The sequence below is a fragment of the Anastrepha ludens genome, chromosome X (assembly GCF_028408465.1).
Source record: "Anastrepha ludens isolate Willacy chromosome X, idAnaLude1.1, whole genome shotgun sequence".
Taxonomy (NCBI): Eukaryota; Metazoa; Arthropoda; class Insecta; order Diptera; family Tephritidae; genus Anastrepha; species Anastrepha ludens.
In genome coordinates this window covers 81366019-81374319 of record NC_071503.1, presented here as the reverse complement: position 1 = coordinate 81374319, position 8301 = coordinate 81366019, and positions in this window count along the sequence as shown.

Below are 8301 nucleotides of genomic sequence, written 5' to 3'. Positions count from 1 at the left end.
ATTGAACTCGTTTTCAATACTAACTGGAACAGAGTCTTCTATTGTTATCAAATTCACTTGACTGCAAGGAAGATGCTCAAGTCTTGTCTGCCCGTTGTGGTACAACAAATACCCTTTTTCTATGTCAATGCTTGAGTTGATTTTTTTTTTTAAATCATATCCAACGATACCATCGAATGTTTTTAAATTCTCGAGCAAATAAAAAGTTGTCGTATTATCTAAAATATTTACTAGACACTTTTTATTAATAACGTTAATCCCATTAATAGATTTTAGGTTAAATGGCTTATCCAAATTTTTTACGCCTTTCAGAAATTCAAAGTTTTTGATATAATTTTTGGAGGTACCGGTATCTATTAAAATGCGTAGCTCCTGTCCGTTTGTTGCTTTCTTCTTAACAAATGGCAGGAGCGAATTTAGTTTAAAAGGTTAATTTCATCTGTAAAATTACCATCAATATCTCCCAGACTTTCATAAGCATTCCCATCTGTTTCAGGATAATCGCAGCCATATTCATCCTGATCAGAATTAGGGATGTATTCTTCGAACTCTCCCTTGTTGAGATTGCTTCCTATTTCATGTGACATATAGTTGACTTTTTGCACTTTGGGAAAAGGTGATCGATTGGAATATGTTTGCTCGCGATTACGTTTAAAAGCCACAGGCTGAAAAGAGTTTGAATTGTGTTGGGGGCGTGAAACATTTGTGAAATTGTTTGAGTTAAATTGTTTTTGGAAACCGTTATTGGTTGGCAGATTAGCTTGTTGTCGAGAAGAAGGTAAACTACGATCAACTTCCATTGACGTTGGCTTATTATTAGAATAAGCGCGAAAATTTTGCTGATTAGAATGAAATGGCCGCCGATATTGAGGAGTAACTGAGATATTCGGCTTTACCGACGTTCCCGCAGCAAATGTGCTGGCAAAGTCGTACCTCTTATGGTTGGTTTCAAGCTCTTGGGCAACTGCAAGGGCAGTGGGGAGATCCTTTGGCCTAGTGGAAAAAAGTATGTCACATAGTGGCCTGCGAAGACCCGAAATAAGTACACGAAGTGCATTTTCTCTTGCCCTATCGTTAACTGCATTGATAACCTGGGAATTTCCGCTATGTGACATGATTTGCTTATTAATAATAAGCGTCAATTGCTTGTCAACTTTATCGAAATACTCCGTTATTTGTAAATTACCCTGTCTCAAAATACTCATTTCATTTTCTAACACGTAAAGCGGTCTTTTGTCGGCATAGGTTTGATCTAATCTTGCGATTATAGCTTTAAAACTAAGCACTGTGTTGAAAGATGAAAGAGATGTGTTAGCAGATTCTGTTATTTTGTTTCTGAATATTCCCATAGCTACATAATAATTTTGAATTTGGAATTATAGTAATTTGGCTTATAGTAATTCATAGCGAAATGAGCCGCAGATCGCCAAGCAGGGTATGCAGAAGTATCGCCCTTGAATTCCGGAAGATACTTTATTAAATCTAAGCTCGTATCATCTGAACTAACACTAGGATCAATGGCGACCGGCAAATAAGTTTCTACGCTGGGTGGAGCTAAACGATTGAGAGCTTCGGAGAGGCGATTAATTTCCTCTGAAAATCCGTTCCTAGCCTCCTCATAACAATTCCTTACTATTTCTAACACTTGTTCACGTGTAACACTCATTTTAGCTTATTTCCTTTATACTTATTGTTAATTCCTTTTAAAGCACCAAAACCTTATCGCTTTAAACGATATGTGTGGGTCAATGAAAAAAAAATTTTTAGAAAAGTTACACGATTTTACAAGATTCTGAGCACATAAACGAAAACGAAAAATAATATAACCAAAAATGTTACTTAGGTATTTTTTAAGTATTCAAATTACAACTTAAACAAAAGTTTTTCGAAAATTACAAAAGTTTAGTATTCAAAAAGCGTATCTAGTTATTTGTTTCTTCCAAAATTGATTGGTAAAATCACTTTGTAGTTCAAATTTATATTTAATATCAAAAATTTATTTTCAAATTGAAATCCAAATCACATCACAAAAAAATCACAACAAGAAATAATCTTGAATATTTACTTACAAAAATTCTTTTTGATAATTCTTGGAGTTGATCTCTTGCAAAGTTCTGGTCCGTTTAATTTTTATATCCTTCAGCAAGTGAGGTCCTTATCCTGCCGGCTGTTTCTCGATTTGGAGCAGTACTTTTATGTAGTCCTCTTACGGTTGAAAATTTTTTGCGACAGGCCCACGTTAGGCGCCAATTAAACAATTCAATTTATTTGATAATTTTATTTTTACGAACCGATCACTTTCAAAGCTGATCTTCTTCTGTCCTTCTTTTACAATATTTTACTTAAGCTAAGCCTATCCAATTTTGCTAACCGTTAATCGAAAATATGTTTTTGTTAATTCCATCAAATAACATTTTCCAGGAATTTATCTACCGCTTTAGCGTGCCGTGTGCAAAACCTTTTCCATTCCCGCAATTTGTCCTTTGCAATCAATGAAGATCATTCATATAGTTGTAGTTGCAGCTTCGTTCTCATTCGCTCTTACTATTCTCTGAATGAATTAATAAGTTGGGGAAGTTAGCACGTTCCACTAACTTACATAAATCAATTCAAAAGAAGTATGAATAATGTTATATCGAAAATAAATTTCTTAATAACAGGTATTAGAAAAACCTGAATACACTATTTTAAATCAATTCTAATTAAACCAAATATAAAAAATGAAATAAAAATATCGAACAGAAAACTGTGTACAGGACTTGAACCTGAGTCAAATATGGGACGATGTACTGCATACACAACATGTCTTTCACGATTGCGCTAATCTATAATTACTAATCAATTTTTCTAAATCACTCATTTATTCGATTCGCAGTTTTATATGAACATATTCTGCGTTAGTTGAAAGTTTGTATGCGTAATTATATGCATATATGTATATGTGTGTATGCGCGTTTGGCTTTCTGGACGGATATTAGAATGATATTTTCTCATCAATATAATTTGGATTTGATGAAAGAGATTAAAGACATATGTATGTACATATTTTCTGTTTTGATTGATTTATATAAAAATCAGGTCATATCCAGTATGAACTATTTTATACCCAAAAGAAATTTCCATTTATGAAATACAAAAAAAACAGTATTTTAACGAAATTTTAATTAAAATAAACTCAAAAATTTTACCAAACTTTCCTGGTTTGAATTGTAAAAAAAAATGTGCAAGAAAAAAAAATATGACTTCAGGACTTGAACTTGAATTAAATACGTGCCAAAAAACAAAACGAATAATTCCGCCGACTTTAGCTTCTGCACCACAAATTAACTGCCGCGCTGCCTTCTTAATCGCAAATTTATTCGCTTCGCTGTGGGTTATTTCATGCCATGTCGATTTCCTTAGTAGTGTGCCGAAAAATCTTATGAAATTCCTCAGTAGTTTGGTAAACGCAGAAAAAATCTGAATTCCTGTCCTAGCGTGGTAAGTTAATATAGAAACCCTCCAATCGCATCACTCGCGTGGTAAATATCTGCAATTCCCCACTCGTGAGGAAAGTTGAATTTGAAATTACCTTAGTATGAATCTACAAATTAGAACTCGAAAAAAGCTCATTTAACATTTGCTCCTTCTCATTGCATTAACATTCTCTGGAGCGACAGTCGCGAGTTAATGCGACTTCCAGCGAATCACACATTGCTGTCCGCAAAGCCGCGTATATGTACGTTATGATCAGAAAGTACCGGGAATGTTTAAATTAAACAAAACAGAGTTAAATTTAAGGCAAATTTATATTATCTCCTTCAAAATATGACCCGTCTGAAGCAACACACATGTGCCAACGTTTAACCCAGTCCTCCAAACAACCCCGGCTGGCCGATTTGTATTCTCTTTGATCGGTGCGATGGCGCGTTATCATCATGCAAAATCTGAGAATTGTTTGCTCACATTTCCGGGGGTTTCCAACACACAGCATCTCTCTAAGGTTTCAAAACGGATAAATAATATTCTCTATTGACTGTCTGGCCCGATGGAAGCTACTCATGGTGGACTATGCCTTGGCAATCGAAGGAAACAGTCAACATCAGCTTCCCGGTTCTTTTTGCTCATAGGGTATACATATCCCATCTTTTCACTGACGGACAAGAAGACGGTCGCAGTTGCTGTTTTTTATATGCATACATTTTGCGTTCGTTGAAGGTTTGTATATATTTGTATACATATGCGTGTATGCGCGTTTGGCTTTCTGAATGCATCCATGGATATTAGAATATTTTCTCATCAATATGTGTATGTAAGTAGTTCAGATTTGACTGAAGAGATTAAATATAGGAATGCATATTCATATGATTGCCTTTATGGCTGTTTTACATATAAATTAATTCAAAAGAAGTATGAATAATGTTATATCGAAAATAAATTTCTAAATAACAGGTATTAGAAAAACCCGAATACACTATTTTAAATCAATTCTAATTAAGCCAAATATAAAAAATGAAATAAAAATATCGAACAAAAAACTGTGTGCAGGACTTGAACCTGAGTCAAATATGGGACGATGTACTGCATACGCAACATGTCTTTCACGATTGCGCTAATCTATAATTACTAATCAATTTTTCTAAATCACTCATTTATTCGATTCGCAGTTTTATATGAACATATTCTGCGTTAGTTGAAAGTTTGTATGCGTAATTATATGCATATATGTATATGTGTGTATGCGCGTTTGGCTTTCTGGACGGATATTAGAATGATATTTTCTCATCAATATAATTTGGATTTGATGAAATAGATTATAGACATATGTACATATTTTCTGTTTTGATTGATTTATATAAAAATCAGGTCATATCCAGTATGAACTATTTTATACCCAAAAGAAATTTCCATTTATGAAATACAAAACAAACAGTATTTCAAAGAAATTTTAATTAAAATAAACTCAAAAATTTTACCAAACTTTCCTGGCTTGAATTGTAAAAAAAATGTGCAAGGAAAAAAAATATGACTTCAGGACTTGAACCTGAATTACATACGTGACAAAAAACAAAACGAATAATTCCGCCGACTTTAGCTTCTGCACCACAAACTTACTGCCGTGCGGTCTTTTTAATCGCAAATTTATTCGCTTCGCTGTGGGCATGAAATAAGCCGATTTCCTTAGTAGTGTGCCGAAAAATCTTATGAACTTCCTCAGTAGTTTGGTAAACGCAGAAAAAATCTGAATTGCTGTCCTAGCGTGGTAAGTTAATATAGAAACCCTCCACTCGCGTCACTCGCGTGGTAAATATCGGCAATTCCCCACTCGTGAGGAAAGTTGAATTTGAAATTACCTTATTATGAGTCTACAAATTAGAACTCGAAAAAAGCTCATTTAACATTTGCTCCTTCTCATTGCATTAACATTCTCTGCTCCTATGATAACCAGCGTTTTGCAAACACTTATGGACTATTTATGGGCGTACTTCTTAATGCAAAGACTCTAGAATATTTCGGCATAGTATCGTGAAGGTTATTTTGGGATTTTGCGTGACTGATGCTACTATGTTGCGTAGTGCGCACGTGAAATCAATATTTTTCGCCTTCCGGCTTGGTGGTGATTAACTTTCAATTCACCAGTATTAACGTTATTAGCAATAACACTTTGCACCGTATAGTGCGATTTGCCAATTTTTTGTTGATTTCGCGCAGAGACTTGTTTTCCATATACAATTTAAAAACAATTTTACGCATTTCTAATTGTAAATCCGCACTTCGTCCCATTTTGTCGCTTTCAATCGAAATATTACGCGCAACTGAAACTGATCATGTACTGAAAGTGTACGAATAAATATTTTGCAGCATTTTACTACGTCTGCCTACTTTCCTTCAAACCCCTCAGTGTTTTTTGAAATAACGGGAGTTTTGTTTGTGGCAATTCATCAGGAATGTAACATTCTTACACTGACCAAAAAAAAACAAAAAACACAGCAAATATTTTGCGTAAAGCTAAATTGTTTTACTACGCAGGGTGTACGAATAAATTGTGTGATCATTGTATGTATATACATACATACGTTTACCGTACACTTGCTCAGTGCTTAGGCAAAGACAAACCCACGCATTCGGATGTACTTCGTGTCGATTTCTTTTTGTGCATACGAGCAAAAACACCGTTTCTCGCGTTTCAAACTTGTTACAGCGTTTCGGACTTCTCTTCTTTTCACCCGACCGATCGCTTAATATGCACGTTTGCCAAAAATTGAGTGATTGTAACTCTATCTTGTTACTTTCTCAATGATTGAAGGTAAAGAAAATACTCTACCCGATTTTCTTACCAGAATAAATAATGAAACTGTCGATATTTACTTGACAAACGAGGACGTGCAAGAAGAAAATTATAACAAAGACAACATGAGTACTTATGCAACCATACCTACATTCGGAAGATCGCAACGATCACTTCCGAGTTTTAGCTAATAGGACTATGAATAAGTTCGTTTCGGTTTTACAACAGATGGCGTAACTTGATTATTATTCCATCGATCCACATTTCCAAACATTCATTGGAGAGCTACTGTCGTAAGGCACAAACGTCAGTATAAGTTTTTTATTTGAAGCGTAAACAACAATATTTTTACCACACTTGAAAATGTCGAATTTCGTGCCAAATAATGTGTTTTTGCGGGGAATTCTTCTTCATTATTTTAATATGAAGAAAAAAGCAGCCGAAAGTCATCGTATCTTGGTGGAAGTTTATGGTGAGCATGCTCTATCTGAGCGAACGTGCCAGAAGTGGTTTGCACGCTTTAAAAGTGGTGATTTTGGCTTGGAAGACGAAGAACGCGAGGGTGCGCCGCCAAAGTTCATGGATACCGAATTGGAGGAATTGCTCGATCAAGATCCGGCTCAAACGCAAGAAGAGGTTGCAAAAACTTTGGGAGTTGATCAATCAACCATTTCCAAACGTTTAAAAGCCATGGGAATGATCCGAAAGGTAGGCCATTGGGTGCCGTATGAATTGAAGCCAAGAGACGTTGAACGCCGTTTTATGGCATGCGAACAACTGCTTCAACGGCACAAAAGAAAGGGTTTTTTGCATCGAATTGTGACTGGCGATGAAAAGTGGGTCCATTACGACAATCCAAAACGTCGGGCAACGTATGGATACCCTGGCCATGCTTCAACATCGACGTCGGCGCAGAATATTCATGGCCTGAAGGTTATGCTGTGTATCTGGTGGGACCAGCTGGGTGTTGTGTATTATGAGCTACTGAAACCGAATGAAACGATTACGGGGGATGTCTACCGACGACAATTGATGCGTTTGAGCCGAGCACTGCGAGAAAAACGGCCGCAATACGCCGATAGACACGACAAAGTTATTTTGCAACATGACAATGCTCGGCCACATGTTGCACAAGTGGTCAAAACATACTTAGAAACGCTCAAATGGGATGTCCTACCCCACCCGCCGTATAGTCCAGACCTTGCGCCATCCGATTACTATCTCTTCCGATCGATGCAACATGGCCTGGCTGACCAGCACTTCCGTAATTACGATGAAGTCAAAAAATGGATCGATTCGTGGATTGCGGCAAAACCGACCGAATTTTTCACAAAGGGAATCCGTGAATTGCCAGAAAGATGGGAAAAAGTAGTAGTAAGCGATGGACAATATTTTGAATATTAAATTTGTAACCATTTTACGTCAATAAAGTTTCAAATTTCGAAAAAAAACCGCACGAACTTATTCATAGTCCTATTACAATATTTAGATTTACAGATTGAAACACCTCATTACTAAAAAAATTTTAAACAACTTATTCAAAAGTTCCTAAACAATTGCGACACACAAGGTGAAGTCCAAAATGGCGCCATCTTTTTAATAAGCTAGTGCGTTGGAGGTTACATCCCTAGTGGACTTCCAGGAAAAGCTTGGTGATATTCGGTTTAGTGGAAGCGAAGTTATTGCGTCTAAAGTGTCAGTATGTTTGTGTCATCGGTACAAAAATGAGCTTCGAACAAAGAGCTAATATCAAGTTTTATTTTAAAATCGGTAAAACGTTTGAATTTGAACTTGAAAAGGTCGAGCCAAAGAGCACCAGGAGATTTGGTGGCTCCTAAAACACTCAGGCTAAGGAGCCCATTGTATTTAAGGCTCTGGAAAGGGGGTAGATAGTCAAGGAGGGAGGGAGAAAAGTATCAGAGAAAGAGATAGGAAAGAATAGAGACAGAGATAGAGATATTTAGTTCTATGAGAATTTTCCAGATTCTTTGGCAAATCTGTAAATATCCTCCAGTTTTAGAGAACGAATATTA